Source organism: Triturus cristatus, chromosome 7 (genome assembly GCF_964204655.1).
Source record: "Triturus cristatus chromosome 7, aTriCri1.1, whole genome shotgun sequence".
NCBI lineage: Eukaryota > Metazoa > Chordata > Amphibia > Caudata > Salamandridae > Triturus > Triturus cristatus.
In genome coordinates this window covers 412,249,107-412,271,301 of record NC_140590.1, presented here as the reverse complement: position 1 = coordinate 412,271,301, position 22,195 = coordinate 412,249,107, and positions in this window count along the sequence as shown.

Below are 22,195 nucleotides of genomic sequence, written 5' to 3'. Positions count from 1 at the left end.
AGTATCCAGCATTGAGCTCTGCATGAGTCAGGGCACAGGTGGCATGAGCGCCTCAGTATTCAGCATTGAGCTCTGCATGAGTTGGGGCGCAGGTGGCATAAGCGCCTCAGTATTCAGCATTGAGCTCTGCATGAGTCGGGGCACAGGTGGCATGAGCGCCTCAGTATCCAGCATTGTGCTCGGCATGAGTCGGGGCACAGGTGGCATAAGCGCCTCAGTATCCAGCATTGAGCTCTGCATGAGTCAGGGCACAGGTGGCATGAGCGCCTCAGTATTCAGCATTGAGCGCTGCATGAGTTGGGGCACAGGTGGCATGAGCGCCTCAGTTACGCATTAGGAGTATCCTTGCACAGCAAGCAGGTTAAATGGGAATGAAACAGCAACAGAGGATGATTTCACCGCTTCCAGCACTTCCCTCCTCGGCTAGAGGCGTTGCCGTCTGATGAAAACTCAGCAATTTACGAATATATGGTCTGCTTCTTCAGAGCATTTACTCCGCCCTGCTTTTAACTGTGTTCCATTAATCAACCTAGGGGGGAAGGAGGGGTGGGGAGAGCCCCATGTTTTCTAAATAAAAAGTTACATTTATTAAAAACAAAAAAGGAACACGTACACAGAAAAGGGAGAGGAGGAGGGACGTGGGGGTGGTCAACCCAAGTAACAAGAGGGGGGTGTGAACGCAAGCAGTAGAAAAGCCACGCCGCCCCAAGGCATTCAAAGGCAAGAGTGCAGAGGGCAGGGAAGGAGGGAGGGGAAGCATAACCTGTCCAATCAGCACAGGAAGCACTGGCCAATATAAGACAATGGGGTAACCCAGATACGTGCAGAACCTGGGGATCTATGCTTTAAGGGAAAAGTGGTTCTGTAATTGTATAGTGTTTATCTGTGTGTGCATATATTCATTCCTTTTGAATACACAATTTATATACATTTTATATAACTCTCAAAGCAATACATGATTTCTTTTTATTTAAATTTGGGTTTGGATCCAACTAAAATACGTAAAATGTTTCATTAAAGGGCAGCCCTATAAAGAGAGAAGGACACTAATTGAATTTAAGTTTTAGGCTCTTTTGAAGCTATTCAGTGGCAGAACCACTTTTCCCTTAAAGCAGGAAGCACTGGCAGCAGGCTCTGTATATGTTTGTTAGGGGGAAGGTGGGTTCGCAAGAGGCCTGTGTATTGTATTAAACGAAAGTATTATTTATTACCCCAAAAACAAAAACACTCTGCGTTTAGAAAAGGGAGAGGAGGAGGGAGGAAGGAGATGGTCAACAGGCAATGGGAAGGGGCAGGAGCAAAGTCAACACAACAACAGGTGGCACAGAGCTTGGAACACAAGCTGGAAACTAAGATAAGAAGCTGAGGCAAAAAGTAGTGCGCCAACACTATATATGGCCAGTGGGGAAAAAATCAATGTAACAGGGCCAGTCTGCAGGGTGGGAACAAAGCAGCCAAAAGGCACGACAAAGTAAAACTTTTACCTACCAAACCAAAGGAATTTTGAGAAGTCTCTAGAAGGAGCCAATGAAGTGATGGGTGTGGTAAATGCTAATGCGCAGCCTAGGCTTGACTTAAAAACCAAACATAGCAACCTACATAACACGTGAAATTCCCCCGTTATAGTTAGTGCAGGCAACTATAATTCACGCGACCGCAATCCTCAGCTGATGCTAAGACTATTTAGACACTTATTTGCCCATGTCTTCTTCCATAAATTTTTAGCTATACATATATTACAAATATTTTTTTTTCATAAAGACACATATGTCATCAGCGGAAGATTGCGGTCGCGTGAGTTATAGTTGCCTGCACTAACTATAACGGGGGAATTTCATTGGTTTTTTATCAGTAAAATTTCCGCTAACTATAACGTGTGAAACCTATCGTTTTTTCAGTGAATTTGCAAGGTTTTTTAAATGCTAATTCCTAACTATAACGTGTGTGAAACCTATGGTTTTTTCAGTGAATTTGTACAGTTTTTTAAATGCTAAGTTACTTTACGCCATTCGTGGCGTGCGCGCCCACTTAACGCAGTTCGTTCCGTGCGTGCATGGTGCGCTTCGCGCACCGTGCGCGCACAGTGAGCACGCGGTGCGCTTCGCGCACCGCACGCCCACTTTACGCAGTTAGTGCCGTGCACGCGCGGTGGGCACGTGGTGCGCTACGCGCACCGCGTGCCCACGTTACGCTAGATGGGCCATGTACGCACGATGCGCTTCACGCACCGTGCGCACATGGAGGACATATGATGCGCTTCGTTGTGAAAGGTAATATTTTAATTTTTCACATATGTAATATGCTATGCACAAATGGTGCCCTTCGGGCACCATTTGCACATGGGGTGGGGAGAGTATGGATAATTTTTTTTAAAAAAAACTTTTTACCGTACGCGTACGGTAAGCGTAATCGGCGAAATTATCGAAAAAATTAAAATTCCGTTTTTGGCCTTGGGGGATCTTTGGGGACTCCCCCAACATGGCTAGGTGCTTAGGAGCTGTCTAAACAGCCCCTTTACATGTTTTTGTCCTTTGTTTTTTAATCCCCACTCAGAGTGCGAGAGAGAAAATGGCGGCCGCCGCTTCCTGGTTTCGACCGATTCGAATGTTTACTAAGATCTATCAGCCAATCAGAATCGCGCTCGCGCACGTCACCGTACGCGTACGGTAAGCGCACCGTAAGCGCACCGTAAGCTGGCTCAGATATATATATTGATTTAAAGGCTATTTTCTCAGAATCTACTGAACAGATTTACACCAAACCTACAAAAGGCACTTCCTTGACCTGAGGACTACCTCTCTGCCAAATTTCAAGGAACTCTGTTCAGCCGTTCGGGCTGTAGCTGTGTCTAAAGGTCCTATGGAAAAATGCATGGGAAAAATGCGTTTTGGGACCCCCCTTTTATCTCAGCCCCCGCTTGACGAATCCCCCCGAGACATTCAGGGTAGGAGTGGAGCGCAGCGCCCCACCTATTTTGAAAATTTGGCGGGGACTCGTCGACCGGCGCCAAAGTTATTCAAGATAGAATGTTGCGGATTTCCTATGGTAAGAGGGTCCTAACTATAACTACCTACTGGCGACCGCCAGTAGGTAATATATATATATAACACACAAATCCCGGAAGTGCGGAGCTTCAATCACAGCGGTCCTGGATGGGCTCCGGTAGCCCCATAAATCCCAAGCGCTACTTTTCGAAGGTCACGAAAAAAAAGCAATCCAGGACTCCCAGGAATGCTGTATTCAAAATTTTAATCCAGGCAAAATCGTAGCCTTAACCAACGCGTTTCCCAATAAAGCTTGTTCACGGTATGGCTTGCAATACAATCACATCCTACTTACATATGCGCAATCAACAAAATAGAAATGGGACTAAGAAAAGAATATACTTTCAAAGTCTAAGCGCCATTTTGCAGTAGTGTAAAACGAAGTTTGTTGCAACCAAAACATGAAATTAAATATGCATGTCATGTCAAAATCTAACATTTCATTGATTATGAACAATATAAACAGACAAAGATAATCCATTTACGAGATAGTATGTGATCAAAGCAACAATAGGGTCTGGATTTTGTGAAATACAAACGTATTTGAGATTCAATGCCCCAGTGGGCAAATGTTGCTAATGTCGTAACGCAGTTGCTGTTCAGGCAGTGGCATTCTTAAATCAATACACACTGAAAATTACGCTGAGAATTTCATCACATAAATCAATATGGTAGCCCAAGTGGGCATTGTCTGTATTCTGCAATCCATGGCATACCACATACAAATGTTGGGTTAACTCAAAGTTGTATAAACAATCCACTTGGCGCTTCCTAAAGTACAATAACTCCACATCAAGTCAATTTTTGGATGCTACATCAAGGAGAACAAAAAAGATAAGGAAGGGAAGGAAGGGTGGCAACTAAAAAGGGGGTGGGGGAAGAGGAGAAAGGGGGAAAAGAGAGAGAAAGACAGAACATTTGATAAATCTTTCAAATACTCTTATCATATTTAACTTATCCCAATCTACAATATAACCTACTACAGTAATCCTAAAAAAACATTGTTAAAATTGTAAGCAAAATCAGTAACAGATATAATCAACTGATAATATTCATCTCTTTAAATCACAAATGTACAGCCATCTCTTCACTTGAGTTCAACCCTGTGGGTGTAAGGGTGTCAAAGTTTATAATAAACCTAGATTCCATCCGTCTTAATTCACGCTCTCTATCACCACCTCGCTCAGGTCTTGGGATGGTATAGAATACTGCAAAAGACAACAATTTTTCATTTTGATTGTGTTCCTTAAAAAAATGTCGTGCTACTGGATATTGCACGTCATTTTTCTTAATTGCACGTAGATGTTCCAAGACTGTTTTTTTTTTTGCTCGATGGCTGGAACTCCCTATATACAATTTTCCACAAGGGCAGCGAAGACAGTAAATGCAATAGTCAGTTTCACAGGAGAAGTTCCCTCTAATTTCATATCCTCTGTTATCATTGGGGAGTATTAAGGTCTTACAATCTCTGCTGTTAGCACATGCTTTACAGTGTTTACAAGTTTTAAAGCCGGCAAAATTTGTATTACTCACCACATCCGTGAAAGAGATAGCATTTTTGCATAATTCATCTCTGAGAGATCTGTTCCTAGGTAATTTTATCTGTGGTGTAACATTAAGACATTTTTTCAAGGTCACATCGCTCAATAAAATATGCCAGTTGTGATTAAATAGTTTCCTAATTTTAAATGCACTGTTAGAAAAGGTGGTAATAAATCTAACATTATCATTTTGTTCATCACCTATTGGTTTAGGTCTCAAGAGTTCAGATCTGACAAGCATATCCGCCTTCTTCTCTGCTTGTTTAATTCTTTGATGGCTGTACCCGCGTTCGCGGAAGCGATCGTACATAACTGACTTCTCTTTCTCATACTCCACCAATGTACTACAATTTCGTTTTGCTCGTATAAGCTCTCCATAAGGGATGCTTTGAATTAAGCTTGATGGATGAGCACTTTGTGCATACAAGAGCCTATTTCCAGCGGTTTTCTTCCTGTGTAATTTCGTGACAAGGGTTAAATCTTTAACTTGAATTTCCACCTCTAGAAATACAATCTGTGTTTTACTGATGTGTGATGTAAATTGTAAATTTAACTCGTTGTCATTCAGAGTCTCAGTAAACCGATTAACCGATGATTCATCACCCTTCCAAATTAGGAAGATGTCAAAAAATTAAACAAGCAGAGAAGAAGGCGGATATGCTTGTCAGATCTGTTAGGAAGATGTCGTCGATAAATCTGGCCCATCGACGACATCTTCCTAATTTGGAAGGGTGATGAATCATTGGTTAATCGGTTTATTGTCCCTTCCTGCACAAGAACAATCTCCCCACCACGCAGGCATCCTTGCAGCATGGTGCAAGTGAGCCTGCGCCGGCGCATGGCTGCAGTTTGTGCACCAGCGCAGGGGAAGCATAGAGATGCGAAATATTCTTGTAAATATGTCACATCTCTGTGCTTCGAAACTAACGCAGCACGGCGCAGCAAAATTACTTGCTGCACCGTGCTGCATTAGTTTGTTATAAATCTGCCCCTCTGTTTCTAACACTCCTCCTCTTTCCATCACTCATTTTCCATCTATGTTAATTTTTTAACCTTCTCCGTCATTCTCCTTCCCTCACCTTCCCTAACTGTCACTATCCTTTTCTCATAGTCACTCCTATTCTCCTACTTCACTTCCTCCTGTCTGTATCTCACACCCCTTCACCTTTTCGCATTCTTTCCTTCAATCTCACTCACTCTGCTTTGCTCATTGAAATCCTGACTCCCTTTCTCTCACTCCAGTTTCCTAAATCCCTCCATCCCCTCACTCCCCATCTCTCACTTTCCCATACCCCCTTTTGTAATCCTCATACCTGTTATCTCACCGTCACTCCACTTCTCTTACTTTCAATCCCTTTAGCCTGCTGTACTTCATCCGCTTCATCTGTTACTCCCTTTTCCTATCTCGGTCCCTTACTCCCCTTTTCTCACTCACCCCTCCCTCACTCTCCATTACTCACTGCCATTCCCTTACTCATTCACTCTTCTTACCTGTATCCTCTACCTTTAGTCCTTTTGTTGCAGTCAGTCTTTCACTTCCCTTTCATGACTGATCATACTTTACTTTTCTCACTCATTCTGTCAGTCGTTTCCTCCTCTTCACTCAGTCATTTCAATCATTTCAATCATTCATGTATACACTACACATTCATTCAATAAAATTACAACACAGTATATTAAGAATATAGCTCTTCTTGGAGAAGTGAAGTGAGTTCTGAAAAGAACTGTTTTTTTTGTGGAGCAGCAAAAAAAAAAAAGAAAATGAAAAACTGTTCACCAGGAACAAAAAAAAAACAATATGGGGTGGTGCATTTGTGCTGTTGGATTTTGTTCTCTATCAGGTTAATGCTGCTCTCACCATAACAGAGAACAACATTGCACACATTGCACCGGATATGAACCCTCTGGAACAGAGGGTGGAAATCCAGAGGTCTGGAACCAGGTGATTCTGCGGCCGCAGATGATGTGCTTGGCTGAGGACCTGGAGGGTTGTCTCTTGTGGCTGTTCTACACTCACGTGCATAAGCCACAGGATGCACTGTTTGAAAGTGCCTCAACATAGTATAAATACTAAAGGAGTATTTTTTTTTGGCTCTCCTCGAGACAAAACAACTCCACAAACAGTGCAGGTGACTTTTGGGGCATTCACCTTCTTCTGACCCTCTGGAAAAGTAAAGAACTTCCAGATGAAAGAGTCCTTTTGTTTCCTCTGCCTTGCTGCCACAAAGGTCTCCTCCTCACTCTCTGAAGTAGTCTGCTGTTCTGCCGTTGCTGTTCAGCTCCTTTTCCCAGAAAATAAGAAGAAATAATGAGGGGAGTGGGTGTGGTGTTTGAAGATTCTGGAACTGAAACTACTATGAACCAATGAAAAGTGTTGTTTCGTAATCACATGACTTGCCGTGCGCGCACCGTGTGCGCACAGTGCGTGCACCGTGCGAGCACGGAGCACGCACGCATGCGCACACGGAGCACGCATGCGTGTGCACACGGAGCACGCACGCATGCGCACTCTGAGCACGCACGGAGCATGCACGCATGCGCACACGGAGACGGAGCGCGCACGGTTAGCGCACCCCCCGCTGCAGAAGATAGCCAATGAGAAAAGTTAAGAATGTGAAAACAAGTAATGGAAGACACTTCCTAACGCCCTAGGCATTGTCACAGGGTCTCAAAAGGACCCACAAGAGGTCGCACCGTCAAAAACCCTAAAAAAAAAAACACATTTAACTGTTTATAAGTTTATAGAAGATATTAACTATGCTGTTCAACTTTATCCAAATTCAATCTTTAACTATATACATAGGTAGTTTATTGTAAAATAAATATATAACACATATAATAATACATACATAAATTAGCATTTTAAAAAACTTACAAATTCAGTAAAAAAACCATAGGTTTCACACACGTTATAGTTAGGAATTAGGATTTAAAAAACCTTTGAAATTCACTGAAAAAAACATAGGTTTCACACACGTTATAGTTAGGAATTAGCATTTAAAAAACCTTGCAAATTCACTGAAAACACCATAGGTTTCACACACGTTATAGTTAGGAATTAGCATTTAAAAAACCTTGCAAATTCACTGAAAAAACCATAGGTTTCACACACGTTATAGTTAGGAATTTGCATTTAAAAAACCTTGCAAATTCACTGAAAAAACCATAGGTTTCACACACGTTATAGTTAGGAATTAGCATTTAAAAAACCTTGCAAATTCACTGAAAAAACCATAGGTTTCACACATGTTATAGTTAGCTTGACATTTCAAAACCATTGAAATTCCCCCATTATAGTTAGTTCAGCTAACTATAACTCGCGCGCCCGCAATCCACTGCTGATGACGTCACATATTACATCACTCATGACATGGTCAGTGACATCACTCATGACATCACTGATGACATCTCAAATGACATCATTGATGACATCACTGATGACATCATCCAGTGAATATGTGTCTTTCTGAAAAATAAATATTTTTTATATCTGTATATCTAAAGGTTAATGGAAGAAAACATTGGTAACTAAGCGTCTAAATGGATGATTTTTTTTGTAAAATTAATTATATAACTGACTTATTAACAGTATCTTAGTGAATACAAGTATTAGTGAGTAATGTTTAAATATTTAAATATCTGTATCAGTGTCTCACTTTGTGGATAAGTGGCTGCATGGGTTAATGAGTAGCTACATGAGTGTGTATATGGGTTATTAGTTCGTTTTTAGAGTATCAGTATGAGTGTCTGTATGGTTCAGTGGGGGATGTTACTTAGCGTATGGACGCATGAATGAGTGACTCACTGTTTGTATGTATTTTGAAGACAGTATGTGAGCAGGACAGTATGGGTGGATGAGTGTGTGTATGGGTGAGTAAGAGAGTGAATGACTGTCTCAATAGTTTTTTTATGAGTAAGTCCATATGTTTTGAACTAGTATATGTGAGTATTGATGTATATAAGTGAGTATATATGAGAGTGAGAGATTGGAAGAGTTCCTGTATAAATAAGTATGTGTTTCTATAAGTGATTGTTTTAGAGAGTAAGTATGTGTACGTTTCTGTAGAAGTAAGTGTACTGGTGTGTGTATAGCTGTACATGCAAGTAAATGGATGTTTATTTGCATGTGTGAGTATGTGTGTGAGTAACTCTATGTATGAGTGTAGGTGTGTAACAGGATGTATAGGTGTATGAGTACATATGATGACTGAGTACATGTATGAGTGACTATATAGAAGTGTTGATGAATGAGTGGATGCGTATGTAGATTTTGGAATTACTGAATAGGTTGTTCTAACTGGTATTGGTATCTCTATAGTTTTCAAAACTTTAGTTTCTATTTTTCAATGTGTGTATCAAAGTTTATATTAGGATAAGAGGAGGACTGCCACTCTTACACAAGGATGATGTCATCAGTGATGTCATCAGTGATCAGTGATGTCATTTGAGATGTCATCAGTGATGTCATGAGTGATGTCACTGACCATGTCATGAGTGATGTATTATGTGACGTCATCAGCAGTGGATTGCGGGCACGCGAGTTATAGTTAGCTGAACTAACTATAACGGGGGAATTTCAATGGTTTTGTACGAGTGAAATGTCCAGCTAACTATAACATGTGTGAAACCTATGGTTTTTTCAGTGAATATGTCTCTATATATATATATATATATATATATATATATATATAAATTCACTGAAAAAACCATAGGTTTCACACATGTTATAGTTAGCGGAAATTTTACTGATAAAAAACCAATGAAATTGCCCCGTTATAGTTAGTGCTGGCAACTATAACTCACGCGACCGCAATCCTCTGCTGATGCTAATACTGTATTTAGACACTTATTTGCCCATGTCTTCTTCCATACATTTTTAGCTATACATATATTACAAATATTTTTTTTTATAAAGACACATATGTCATCAGCAGAAGATTGCGGTCGCGTGAGTTATAGTTGCCAGCACTAACTATAACGGGGCAATTTCATTGGTTTTTTATCAGTAAAATTTCCGCTAACTATAACATGTGTGAAACCTATGGTTTTTTCAGTGAATTTGCAAGGTTTTTTAAATGCTAATTCCTAACTATAACGTGTGTGAAACCTATGGTTTTTTCAGTGAATTTGCACGGTTTTTTAAATGCTAAGTTACTTTACGCCATTCGAGGCGTGCGCGCCCACTTAACGCAGTGCGTTCCGTGCACGGTTTTTATCAACTTTAATAAGCCCTGTACATTTGGTGGCCTTCGGCCACCAAAAGCACAGGGGGTGAGGTCAATGTGGATAGTGTTTTTTTTATTTCGATTTTATAATTTCATGTTGCCAAAATATAGTTTTTTTACTGATGTAATAAGCCCTGTACATTTCGTGGCCTACGGCCACCAAAAGCACAGGGGGTGGGGTAAGTGTGGATAGTGTTTTTTTTATTTCTATTTTTTACCGTATGCTTACGGTAAGCGTACGGTAAGCGTACTCGGCGAAATTGCCGAAAAAAAAATAAAACCGTTTTTGCTCTTGGGGGATGTTTGGGGACTCCCTCAACATGACTATGTGGGAGGGAGTTGTCAAAACAGCCCCGTAACATGTTTTTGGGCATCATGTTTGATAAATAACACTCAGTGCGAGAGACAAAATGGCGGACGCCGCTTCCTGGTTTTGGCCGATTCGAATGTTTACTAAGATCTAAGAGCCAATCAGAATCGCGCTCGCGCACGCCACCGTACGCGTACGGTAAGCGTACGGTAAGCGTACCGTAAGTGGGCTCAGATATATATATTGATTTAAAGGCTATTTTCTCAGAATCTACTGAACAGATTTACACCAAACCTACAAAAGTCACTTCCTTGACATAGGGACTACCTCTCTGCCAAATTTCTAGTAATTCTGTTCAGCCGTTCGGGCTGTAGCTCGTTCTAAAGGTCCTATGGAAAAATGCATGGGAAAAACGCGTTTTGGGACCCCCCTTTTATCTCAGCCCCCGCTTGACGAATCCCCCCGAGACTTTCAGGGTAGGAGCGGAGCGTAGCGCCCCACCTATTTTGAGAAATTCGCGAAGATTCATCGACCGGCGCCAAAGTTATTCAAAATAGAATGTTGCGGATTTCCTATGGAAAAGGGGTCCTAACTATAACTACCTACTGGCGACCGCCAGTAGGTAATATATATATATATATATATATATATATATGTGTATCAAGACCATAGTAACACGGTCGAAACGCGTCATGCTGGGCACTTGCCATTACCTGACTGGTTGCTGTTTGATAGATTATTTATGAAAACAAAGCACTACAACTATGAAATACATCTGGTGGTCCGTACCTGCTTTCTCCATGCCGTGTGTGGTGGTGATCCTGTCCTCATATATATATATATATATATATAAGGCAGCATGAGACAAGGCAGCGTGAGACTGCTGAAACGCGTAGATGTGCCTTCATCTAATAATAAAAACTGACCGAGTGACCAAATTTTCATTGGAGTGCCGGATGATTATTTATGTGGAAGTGGAATAATCCTATATTGAATATATATATATATATGTATATATATATATATATATATATATATATATATCAAAACACAAGGTGCCTGGAGAGAAGGAAGCCCACAACAGGTAGGTTTAGCCAAAATTCTTTACTTGGAGGGAACAAGGAGGATGTAAAGTTCGCCAGCACAGGGGTGTCGTCCAAGCCGCCTGACGCGTTTCGTGATATTCACTTCTTCAGAGGCGATGGATTGGTTGAACGTGAGGCAAATCAAATTTCAGGCTTTTAAATGTCAATTTCTTGCTCCGCCTCAGTGGGCGTGGTCACAGTTCGTGGCATGATGGTAGTTGCAGTGCCTTGTATTTCTACAGTGAGCTGACGTTGCCTCACATTAAAAATGTCAAATGAAGCCAACAGTGGGGGGTGCTGCAAACCAAATGTCCTCGTTGACGCTGAGTGTCTCCAAGTAATAGGCACCTGTCCCTTGAACAACGGCGTCGATTGGCGTCGCTGCAGGGGTGCAGAAACACCAGTGCTTCCTCCGCGGCTCAGGCGAGACCGCTAAACATCAAAACACAAGGTGCCTGGAGAGAAGGAAGCCCACAACAGGTAGGTTTAGCCAAAATTCTTTACTTGGAGGGAACAAGGAGGATGTAAAGTTCGCCAGCACAGGGGTGTCGTCCAAGCCGCCTGACGCGTTTCGTGATATTCACTTCTTCAGAGGCGATGGATTGGTTGAACGTGAGGCAAATCAAATTTCAGGCTTTTAAATGTCAATTTCTTGCTCCGCCTCAGTGGGCGTGGTCACAGTTCGTGGCATGATGGTAGTTGCAGTGCCTTGTATTTCTACAGTGAGCTGACGTTGCCTCACATTAAAAATGTCAAATGAAGCCAACAGTGGGGGGTGCTGCAAACCAAATGTCCTCGTTGACGCTGAGTGTCTCCAAGTAATAGGCACCTGTCCCTTGAACAACGGCGTCGATTGGCGTCGCTGCAGGGGTGCAGAAACACCAGTGCTTCCTCCGCGGCTCAGGCGAGACCGCTAAACATCAAAACACAAGGTGCCTGGAGAGAAGGAAGCCCACAACAGGTAGGTTTAGCCAAAATTCTTTACTTGGAGGGAACAAGGAGGATGTAAAGTTCGCCAGCACAGGGGTGTCGTCCAAGCCGCCTGACGCGTTTCGTGATATTCACTTCTTCAGAGGCGATGGATTGGTTGAACGTGAGGCAAATCAAATTTCAGGCTTTTAAATGTCAATTTCTTGCTCCGCCTCAGTGGGCGTGGTCACAGTTCGTGGCATGATGGTAGTTGCAGTGCCTTGTATTTCTACAGTGAGCTGACGTTGCCTCACATTAAAAATGTCAAATGAAGCCAACAGTGGGGGGTGCTGCAAACCAAATGTCCTCGTTGACGCTGAGTGTCTCCAAGTAATAGGCACCTGTCCCTTGAACAACGGCGTCGATTGGCGTCGCTGCAGGGGTGCAGAAACACCAGTGCTTCCTCCGCGGCTCAGGCGAGACCGCTAAACATCAAAACACAAGGTGCCTGGAGAGAAGGAAGCCCACAACAGGTAGGTTTAGCCAAAATTCTTTACTTGGAGGGAACAAGGAGGATGTAAAGTTCGCCAGCACAGGGGTGTCGTCCAAGCCGCCTGACGCGTTTCGTGATATTCACTTCTTCAGAGGCGATGGATTGGTTGAACGTGAGGCAAATCAAATTTCAGGCTTTTAAATGTCAATTTCTTGCTCCGCCTCAGTGGGTGTGGTCACAGTTCGTGGCATGATGGTAGTTGCAGTGCCTTGTATTTCTACAGTGAGCTGACGTTGCCTCACATTAAAAATGTCAAATGAAGCCAACAGTGGGGGGTGCTGCAAACCAAATGTCCTCGTTGACGCTGAGTGTCTCCAAGTAATAGGCACCTGTCCCTTGAACAACGGCGTCGATTGGCGTCGCTGCAGGGGTGCAGAAACACCAGTGCTTCCTCCGCGGCTCAGGCGAGACCGCTAAACATCAAAACACAAGGTGCCTGGAGAGAAGGAAGCCCACAACAGGTAGGTTTAGCCAAAATTCTTTACTTGGAGGGAACAAGGAGGATGTAAAGTTCGCCAGCACAGGGGTGTCGTCCAAGCCGCCTGACGCGTTTCGTGATATTCACTTCTTCAGAGGCGATGGATTGGTTGAACGTGAGGCAAATCAAATTTCAGGCTTTTAAATGTCAATTTCTTGCTCCGCCTCAGTGGGCGTGGTCACAGTTCGTGGCATGATGGTAGTTGCAGTGCCTTGTATTTCTACAGTGAGCTGACGTTGCCTCACATTAAAAATGTCAAATGAAGCCAACAGTGGGGGGTGCTGCAAACCAAATGTCCTCGTTGACGCTGAGTGTCTCCAAGTAATAGGCACCTGTCCCTTGAACAACGGCGTCGATTGGCGTCGCTGCAGGGGTGCAGAAACACCAGTGCTTCCTCCGCGGCTCAGGCGAGACCGCTAAACATCAAAACACAAGGTGCCTGGAGAGAAGGAAGCCCACAACAGGTAGGTTTAGCCAAAATTCTTTACTTGGAGGGAACAAGGAGGATGTAAAGTTCGCCAGCACAGGGGTGTCGTCCAAGCCGCCTGACGCGTTTCGTGATATTCACTTCTTCAGAGGCGATGGATTGGTTGAACGTGAGGCAAATCAAATTTCAGGCTTTTAAATGTCAATTTCTTGCTCCGCCTCAGTGGGCGTGGTCACAGTTCGTGGCATGATGGTAGTTGCAGTGCCTTGTATTTCTACAGTGAGCTGACGTTGCCTCACATTAAAAATGTCAAATGAAGCCAACAGTGGGGGGTGCTGCAAACCAAATGTCCTCGTTGACGCTGAGTGTCTCCAAGTAATAGGCACCTGTCCCTTGAACAACGGCGTCGATTGGCGTCGCTGCAGGGGTGCAGAAACACCAGTGCTTCCTCCGCGGCTCAGGCGAGACCGCTAAACATCAAAACACAAGGTGCCTGGAGAGAAGGAAGCCCACAACAGCGTCAGCTCACTGTAGAAATACAAGGCACTGCAACTACCATCATGCCACGAACTGTGACCACGCCCACTGAGGCGGAGCAAGAAATTGACATTTAAAAGCCTGAAATTTGATTTGCCTCACGTTCAACCAATCCATCGCCTCTGAAGAAGTGAATATCACGAAACGCGTCAGGCGGCTTGGACGACACCCCTGTGCTGGCGAACTTTACATCCTCCTTGTTCCCTCCAAGTAAAGAATTTTGGCTAAACCTACCTGTTGTGGGCTTCCTTCTCTCCAGGCACCTTGTGTTTTGATGTTTAGCGGTCTCGCCTGAGCCGCGGAGGAAGCACTGGTGTTTCTGCACCCCTGCAGCGACGCCAATCGACGCCGTTGTTCAAGGGACAGGTGCCTATTACTTGGAGACACTCAGCGTCAACGAGGACATTTGGTTTGCAGCACCCCCCACTGTTGGCTTCATTTGACATTTTTAATGTGAGGCAACGTCAGCTCACTGTAGAAATACAAGGCACTGCAACTACCATCATGCCACGAACTGTGACCACGCCCACTGAGGCGGAGCAAGAAATTGACATTTAAAAGCCTGAAATTTGATTTGCCTCACGTTCAACCAATCCATCGCCTCTGAAGAAGTGAATATCACGAAACGCGTCAGGCGGCTTGGACGACACCCCTGTGCTGGCGAACTTTACATCCTCCTTGTTCCCTCCAAGTAAAGAATTTTGGCTAAACCTACCTGTTGTGGGCTTCCTTCTCTCCAGGCACCTTGTGTTTTGATGTTTAGCGGTCTCGCCTGAGCCGCGGAGGAAGCACTGGTGTTTCTGCACCCCTGCAGCGACGCCAATCGACGCCGTTGTTCAAGGGACAGGTGCCTATTACTTGGAGACACTCAGCGTCAACGAGGACATTTGGTTTGCAGCACCCCCCACTGTTGGCTTCATTTGACATTTTTAATGTGAGGCAACGTCAGCTCACTGTAGAAATACAAGGCACTGCAACTACCATCATGCCACGAACTGTGACCACGCCCACTGAGGCGGAGCAAGAAATTGACATTTAAAAGCCTGAAATTTGATTTGCCTCACGTTCAACCAATCCATCGCCTCTGAAGAAGTGAATATCACGAAACGCGTCAGGCGGCTTGGACGACACCCCTGTGCTGGCGAACTTTACATCCTCCTTGTTCCCTCCAAGTAAAGAATTTTGGCTAAACCTACCTGTTGTGGGCTTCCTTCTCTCCAGGCACCTTGTGTTTTGATGTTTAGCGGTCTCGCCTGAGCCGCGGAGGAAGCACTGGTGTTTCTGCACCCCTGCAGCGACGCCAATCGACGCCGTTGTTCAAGGGACAGGTGCCTATTACTTGGAGACACTCAGCGTCAACGAGGACATTTGGTTTGCAGCACCCCCCACTGTTGGCTTCATTTGACATTTTTAATGTGAGGCAACGTCAGCTCACTGTAGAAATACAAGGCACTGCAACTACCATCATGCCACGAACTGTGACCACGCCCACTGAGGCGGAGCAAGAAATTGACATTTAAAAGCCTGAAATTTGATTTGCCTCACGTTCAACCAATCCATCGCCTCTGAAGAAGTGAATATCACGAAACGCGTCAGGCGGCTTGGACGACACCCCTGTGCTGGCGAACTTTACATCCTCCTTGTTCCCTCCAAGTAAAGAATTTTGGCTAAACCTACCTGTTGTGGGCTTCCTTCTCTCCAGGCACCTTGTGTTTTGATGTTTAGCGGTCTCGCCTGAGCCGCGGAGGAAGCACTGGTGTTTCTGCACCCCTGCAGCGACGCCAATCGACGCCGTTGTTCAAGGGACAGGTGCCTATTACTTGGAGACACTCAGCGTCAACGAGGACATTTGGTTTGCAGCACCCCCCACTGTTGGCTTCATTTGACATTTTTAATGTGAGGCCACGTCAGCTCACTGTAGAAATACAAGGCACTGCAACTACCATCATGCCACGAACTGTGACCACGCCCACTGAGGCGGAGCAAGAAATTGACATTTAAAAGCCTGAAATTTGATTTGCCTCACGTTCAACCAATCCATCGCCTCTGAAGAAGTGAATATCACGAAACGCGTCAGGCGGCTTGGACGACACCCCTGTGCTGGCGAACTTTACATCCTCCTTGTTCCCTCCAAGTAAAGAATTTTGGCTAAACCTACCTGTTGTGGGCTTCCTTCTCTCCAGGCACCTTGTGTTTTGATGTTTAGCGGTCTCGCCTGAGCCGCGGAGGAAGCACTGGTGTTTCTGCACCCCTGCAGCGACGCCAATCGACGCCGTTGTTCAAGGGACAGGTGCCTATTACTTGGAGACACTCAGCGTCAACGAGGACATTTGGTTTGCAGCACCCCCCACTGTTGGCTTCATTTGACATTTTTAATGTGAGGCAACGTCAGCTCACTGTAGAAATACAAGGCACTGCAACTACCATCATGCCACGAACTGTGACCACGCCCACTGAGGCGGAGCAAGAAATTGACATTTAAAAGCCTGAAATTTGATTTGCCTCACGTTCAACCAATCCATCGCCTCTGAAGATGTGAATATCACGAAACGCGTCAGGCGGCTTGGACGACACCCCTGTGCTGGCGAACTTTACATCCTCCTTGTTCCCTCCAAGTAAAGAATTTTGGCTAAACCTACCTGTTGTGGGCTTCCTTCTCTCCAGGCACCTTGTGTTTTGATGTTTAGCGGTCTCGCCTGAGCCGCGGAGGAAGCACTGGTGTTTCTGCACCCCTGCAGCGACGCCAATCGACGCCGTTGTTCAAGGGACAGGTGCCTATTACTTGGAGACACTCAGCGTCAACGAGGACATTTGGTTTGCAGCACCCCCCACTGTTGGCTTCATTTGACATTTTTAATGTGAGGCAACGTCAGCTCACTGTAGAAATACAAGGCACTGCAACTACCATCATGCCACGAACTGTGACCACGCCCACTGAGGCGGAGCAAGAAATTGACATTTAAAAGCCTGAAATTTGATTTGCCTCACGTTCAACCAATCCATCGCCTCTGAAGAAGTGAATATCACGAAACGCGTCAGGCGGCTTGGACGACACCCCTGTGCTGGCGAACTTTACATCCTCCTTGTTCCCTCCAAGTAAAGAATTTTGGCTAAACCTACCTGTTGTGGGCTTCCTTCTCTCCAGGCACCTTGTGTTTTGATATATATATATATATATATATATATATATATATGTTCTGCGCGCTTGCCCACTTTTTCTAGTATGCTTGGAAAAAAGGCAAGACGCGTTTTGGCCAGTTACGACGGCCTTGAACACATGATAGCGCATGGGCGGCATTACCTCAATTTAAAGTGCAAATGCAGCAGCAATAAACATAGTAAACATACTACACATTTACAATACATAAATAACAGCATAATGCTAAAATCATGTTCAAATGTGAGTAAAAATTACAATAAAACCAGGAAAACAAATCGCTTTAAAATACAGTAAAGTGCATTGACAACCCCTACTTGATAAATATATAAAGGAATAGTGGGTATGGGGATATATTTTAGTCAAAATACTATTATAGAACCCCTATATCCTGCACTTATTTACTATCCTGGTTAGGTAGAGAATCTTGCTGCTGTATTTAATAAAGTGGCTAAGTGCTAAGTGAGTTACCCTCATCTTCCTAATGTGCGAGACCCGTATAGATAAAATTGTGTGCAAAAAGTGCAATAATAAAGTGCAAAATACTTCTATGTGTGCTAAGAGAGTGCTAACAGCCTAACTGGTACTGGCTAATGCCTGTTACCTATTAATTGACCGAATACAGAAAAAAACGCTAAATTATGTATAACCGGTACATTTAAGTAGAAGACGATTAGTCAGTAAGTTTATTATAGAGATAGTCATGAGGTTGATTCCCACAAAATGACATTCACAATAAAAATGTTGTAAAATCATTTCAACCTAAAATCTCAATAAATTAACTAAAATCTCCTGATTATATACTTGAAACATCATACCATTTTTTAAAAATGATAATGGAAGCAACTTGTGTGTTTGAAATACAACCTTGTTGGTAATTTATCCCTCAGTCAGAATATATATATATATATATATATGCATGTTTCTGGACGCCTGTACTGATCTACCTATTGATTGAGAGGGATACAAAATAAATAAAAAGTAAATCCCCCATGTGTAGGTAGGCCGACAACCTGAGCAACTAATAATACTGTGTAATCACTTAAATAAATTAATAAATAAATAAATACGCAATAAATATTAAATGGATGTTAAGAAACATTACAGTGACTAGGAAATATCAGAGATATGTATACAGATCCTCACTGGTATTGAGACCCCTTGGCTGCTTGGTATCTAGTTCTAATATATATCTGGTCTCCAAGCGCCGCAGTCTGGCTTCTCTGTTACCCCCTCTCTTGTTGATAGGCACTGTGTCCAGCACATAATATTTAAAATATTTAAGGCTGCTTTGATGGTGTTCCTTAAAGTGCCTTGCCACCGGGTAGATAGGGTCGTTGCTAACAATAGCTTGTGTGTGCTGCAGGATTTTTTTATGCACTGGTAATTTTGTGCTGCCTATGTATATTAAATTGCAGCTACATACCAGTGCATGAACACGAAATTCAGTTTTGCATGACAGATATTTCACAATGAAATGTATCTTAGGGCTAAAAGGCGTTTGATAAGTCTTAGTGTTAATGCCAAATTGGCACGCTTTGCAATTGGCACATTTATAGAAACCTGCTCTGGGAGCTAGCCAAGTGCTGTAATCCACATCCTCTGGGCTATTTTTCATTAGTGCATTACCCATAGATGCTGTTCTTCTGAACGTGATGGCTGTTTTTTTGGGCATAGCTCCACCTATAACAGGATCTCCTATTACTGTATGCCAATTGCGTCGTATTATGGCCCTTTTCTGTCCTTCCTGCTTGTTGTACCCTAGTATCAACCTAGCGGGTTCAGGGGGAGTAGTATCCAATGCTGCATTGGACTTGGATTTATATTGGAGTAAATCCTGCCTTGCTCTAGATCTGGATTTAGATATTGCTGCATCAATAGTGTGAGTCTTGTACCCTCGCTGTAAGGATCTGTTTTTGCATTCTTGTTGTTTCAATTGCATATCCTGTTCTTCACTACAGATTCTCTTAATTCTCAGCATCTCCCCGTAGGGGATGCTGTGAATCAGGTGGGGGGGGATGGGCACTTGTTGCATGCAATATCGAATTTCCCGCTGTGGGGTTTCTAAAAAGTGTAGTTGCCAGACCTTTGTGGGAAATGTATACCTTAGTATCTAGGAATGTAATAGTTTCACAACTGATGTCGTATGTGAACTTTAGATTAAAATTGTTTATATTAATCTCAGCAATAAACTCTTGTGCACTTTGTATAGACCCCTTCCAGACAACAAAAAGGTCGTCGATAAATCGTAACCAAACCATTATATTCTTGGAGAATATGTGGGCATATTGTTTCATGAGGACCAGCATCTCCCAACATCCCATAAAAAGACAGGCATTACTGGGGGAGAAGCTGGCCCCCATTGCCACACCTTGTATTTGTTGATATACTTGGTTCTTATATAAAAACAAGTTATTCTCCAGACAAAATGTCAATAAGTCTATCAACATCTGGTTGTGTTTGGCATATTTCACGGGTCGGTTTGCCAAGAAGTATTCCACTGCTTTGACTCCATCATTATTTTGTATGCAGGTATATAGGGCTGTTACATCCAAAGCTATAAGGCAATAGCCCTCCTGCCATCTGATTTTCTCAATTTTTCTGATGAAGTTGCTTGTGTCTTGCACATAAGAGTTGAGATTTTTCACATGGTGTTGCAAAAATGAGTCAAAATACACAGACATGTTCTCTAGTGGCCTGCTTGGCGGTTTCTCCATATTTAAGTACCTTCGGAACAAACTACAGTAGGGGGATAGTTGGATTTTCCTTCTTGAGGTACTTATATTCTTGCAAATCCAGTCGGCCCGTGCTTTTCCATGCCAATTATTTCCCGAAGAAGTTATCCTGTGCTTGTTTGAACTTCTGCATAGAGCTTTTACGATAGCAGTCCGTATCGTTCAATTGTTTTGCTGCTTCCTCTGAATAATCTTTGAGTGACCATAGCACCACATTTCCCCCTTTGTCTGCATTCCTCACTACAACCTGTTTGTTCTTGTTGATTTTCTTCATCAGTTGCTGATATTTCCGTTCCTGATTGTTAATCAATTTGTTGTTTTTACTAGTTTCCACATATAGATGTTTTATTTCCGCCACCACTTGCTCATTAAATAGGTGTAGGGAGTCACAAGGCATAATGGGAATGAACTTAGACTTGTGTTTGAAATTCGTTTCAGGCTTAGCACATGTTTCATAGCTGGGTGATAACAGGTCCTGGGTTACCAATTCCGGATATTCCCCTCCACCTGTATTGCTGCCATCATCTGTTTCGCATTCATTACCCAGATTGAGCAAGTCTTTAAGTACTCCCAAATCAGCCACACTTAGACTGCTTTCTCCAGTCTCTACTGTTTGGTGGCTGGTTGCATTTGTTGCTTGTGACATTCTTTGAGACCTAGCCTTCATTAGATGGAATTTTTTAAGTTTAAGTTTTCTGACGAATTTGTAAATATCCGCACGGGTGTTAGTGTAATCAAAATTAGTAGAGGGGCAATATGATAGGCCTAGTGAGAGGATCCGTTGTTCGGAGGGTTCAAGGTGGATGTCTGTGAGGTTAATGATAGTATTGTTAGTACTCACTATTCCTTCCATTTCTGTAGCCCCATGGTTATCTTGATTGTCTAGGGGTATTGTTTCTTCCTCCATTCCCCCCTTCCTCTCACTTGTTTTGTATTTCCCCTGCTGCCACCTTTCTCTGGCAGCCCTCCTTCGCTGCCGCCTGCTGTGTGTCCTTTTTTTGAAGTTTTGGTGGCCGAGGTCTGAGAGTTTCCCTGCGGCTTCTTCTGAGGCAGTCCAATTCTTCTGCCAGGGACGGTTTGGTTGCCCCTGAGGTTGGTCTACCCCTCATGTTTTCTGCCTCAGCTTTACTCTCGATGGCAGAGCTCAGATCAGATGCTGATGTAAATGATGCGCCACCACGTTCCTCATTGCGCTCTTGTTGCAATCTTTTGCCCCTCGTTGATTTGGTTCTAAAAGCATCGTATTTCCGCGCGAAAGTGAATATCTGTCCGTTTGCGTAGTCATCTCTTTGAAATTTGAAAAATGTTCTTTGTTTTATTTTTTCTTCTTCTTTATTAAGCGTAACTGACATTTCCTCATGGTGTTTCTTTCTTTGTTGCATGTCTCCTTGTTGTTCTATTTCTGCACTGAGAACTTAAATTTTGTTCTGTAGCTCCAAACTGTCCACCTCCGCATACTTTTCAAGTATTTCCACTAATCTGTGGGAGGAGTCCACGTTGCACTCAGCCCACTCAGCCATCATCCGTGGGTTGAGGGTATCATAGCTGGGGGCTAACATGATTCTTAGCCCCCTCAGAATTCTGCCAGCATCTAAATATTTTTGGAGGGACTTTGCCTCCCTCCATTTAGCAGTTTCCTGTTTCATGAGTTTCTCCAGTGCGTGATAAATATCCTTTAGTCCTTTGGTTACCGTTGTTGTTTCCACACCCCCTGATCATTCTTTTGCTGCCTCTTGAGAGGATTATCAGTGAAAATCTCCTCTGCTGCAGACTCCCGGTCTCTCAGCGCTGCGGCGGACATGGTGATTGCCAAAATAATACTCTAGTAGGTTGCTTTGCCTACAGTCCCCAATTGAAATGTCCCTGGGGACTTAAGTTAAGCTGACACCTCCCCGCCTGTGCAGTGTTGTTACGCTATTGAAAAAAGGTTACCTCGCTCGTCGGGCGTCTGCAGGAGAAATCTCTAAAGCTGCTGCTGAGCGGCTCTGCCGAGCTGCTACCGGCGTGTCCCACAATTACACCATTGAAGCCGACACCCTTCTGCTGGTTCAATCCTTTCGTTCTCTGCTGCATAAGCACAGGGGGCTCTGTAGATTCCTGACACGGAAGTATTTGCACAGACTTCCGAAACTCCCGCGGCTCCGATGGCGGCCGCCGAAACTGACAGCACCACTCACCAGGGTATTCGGAAGAC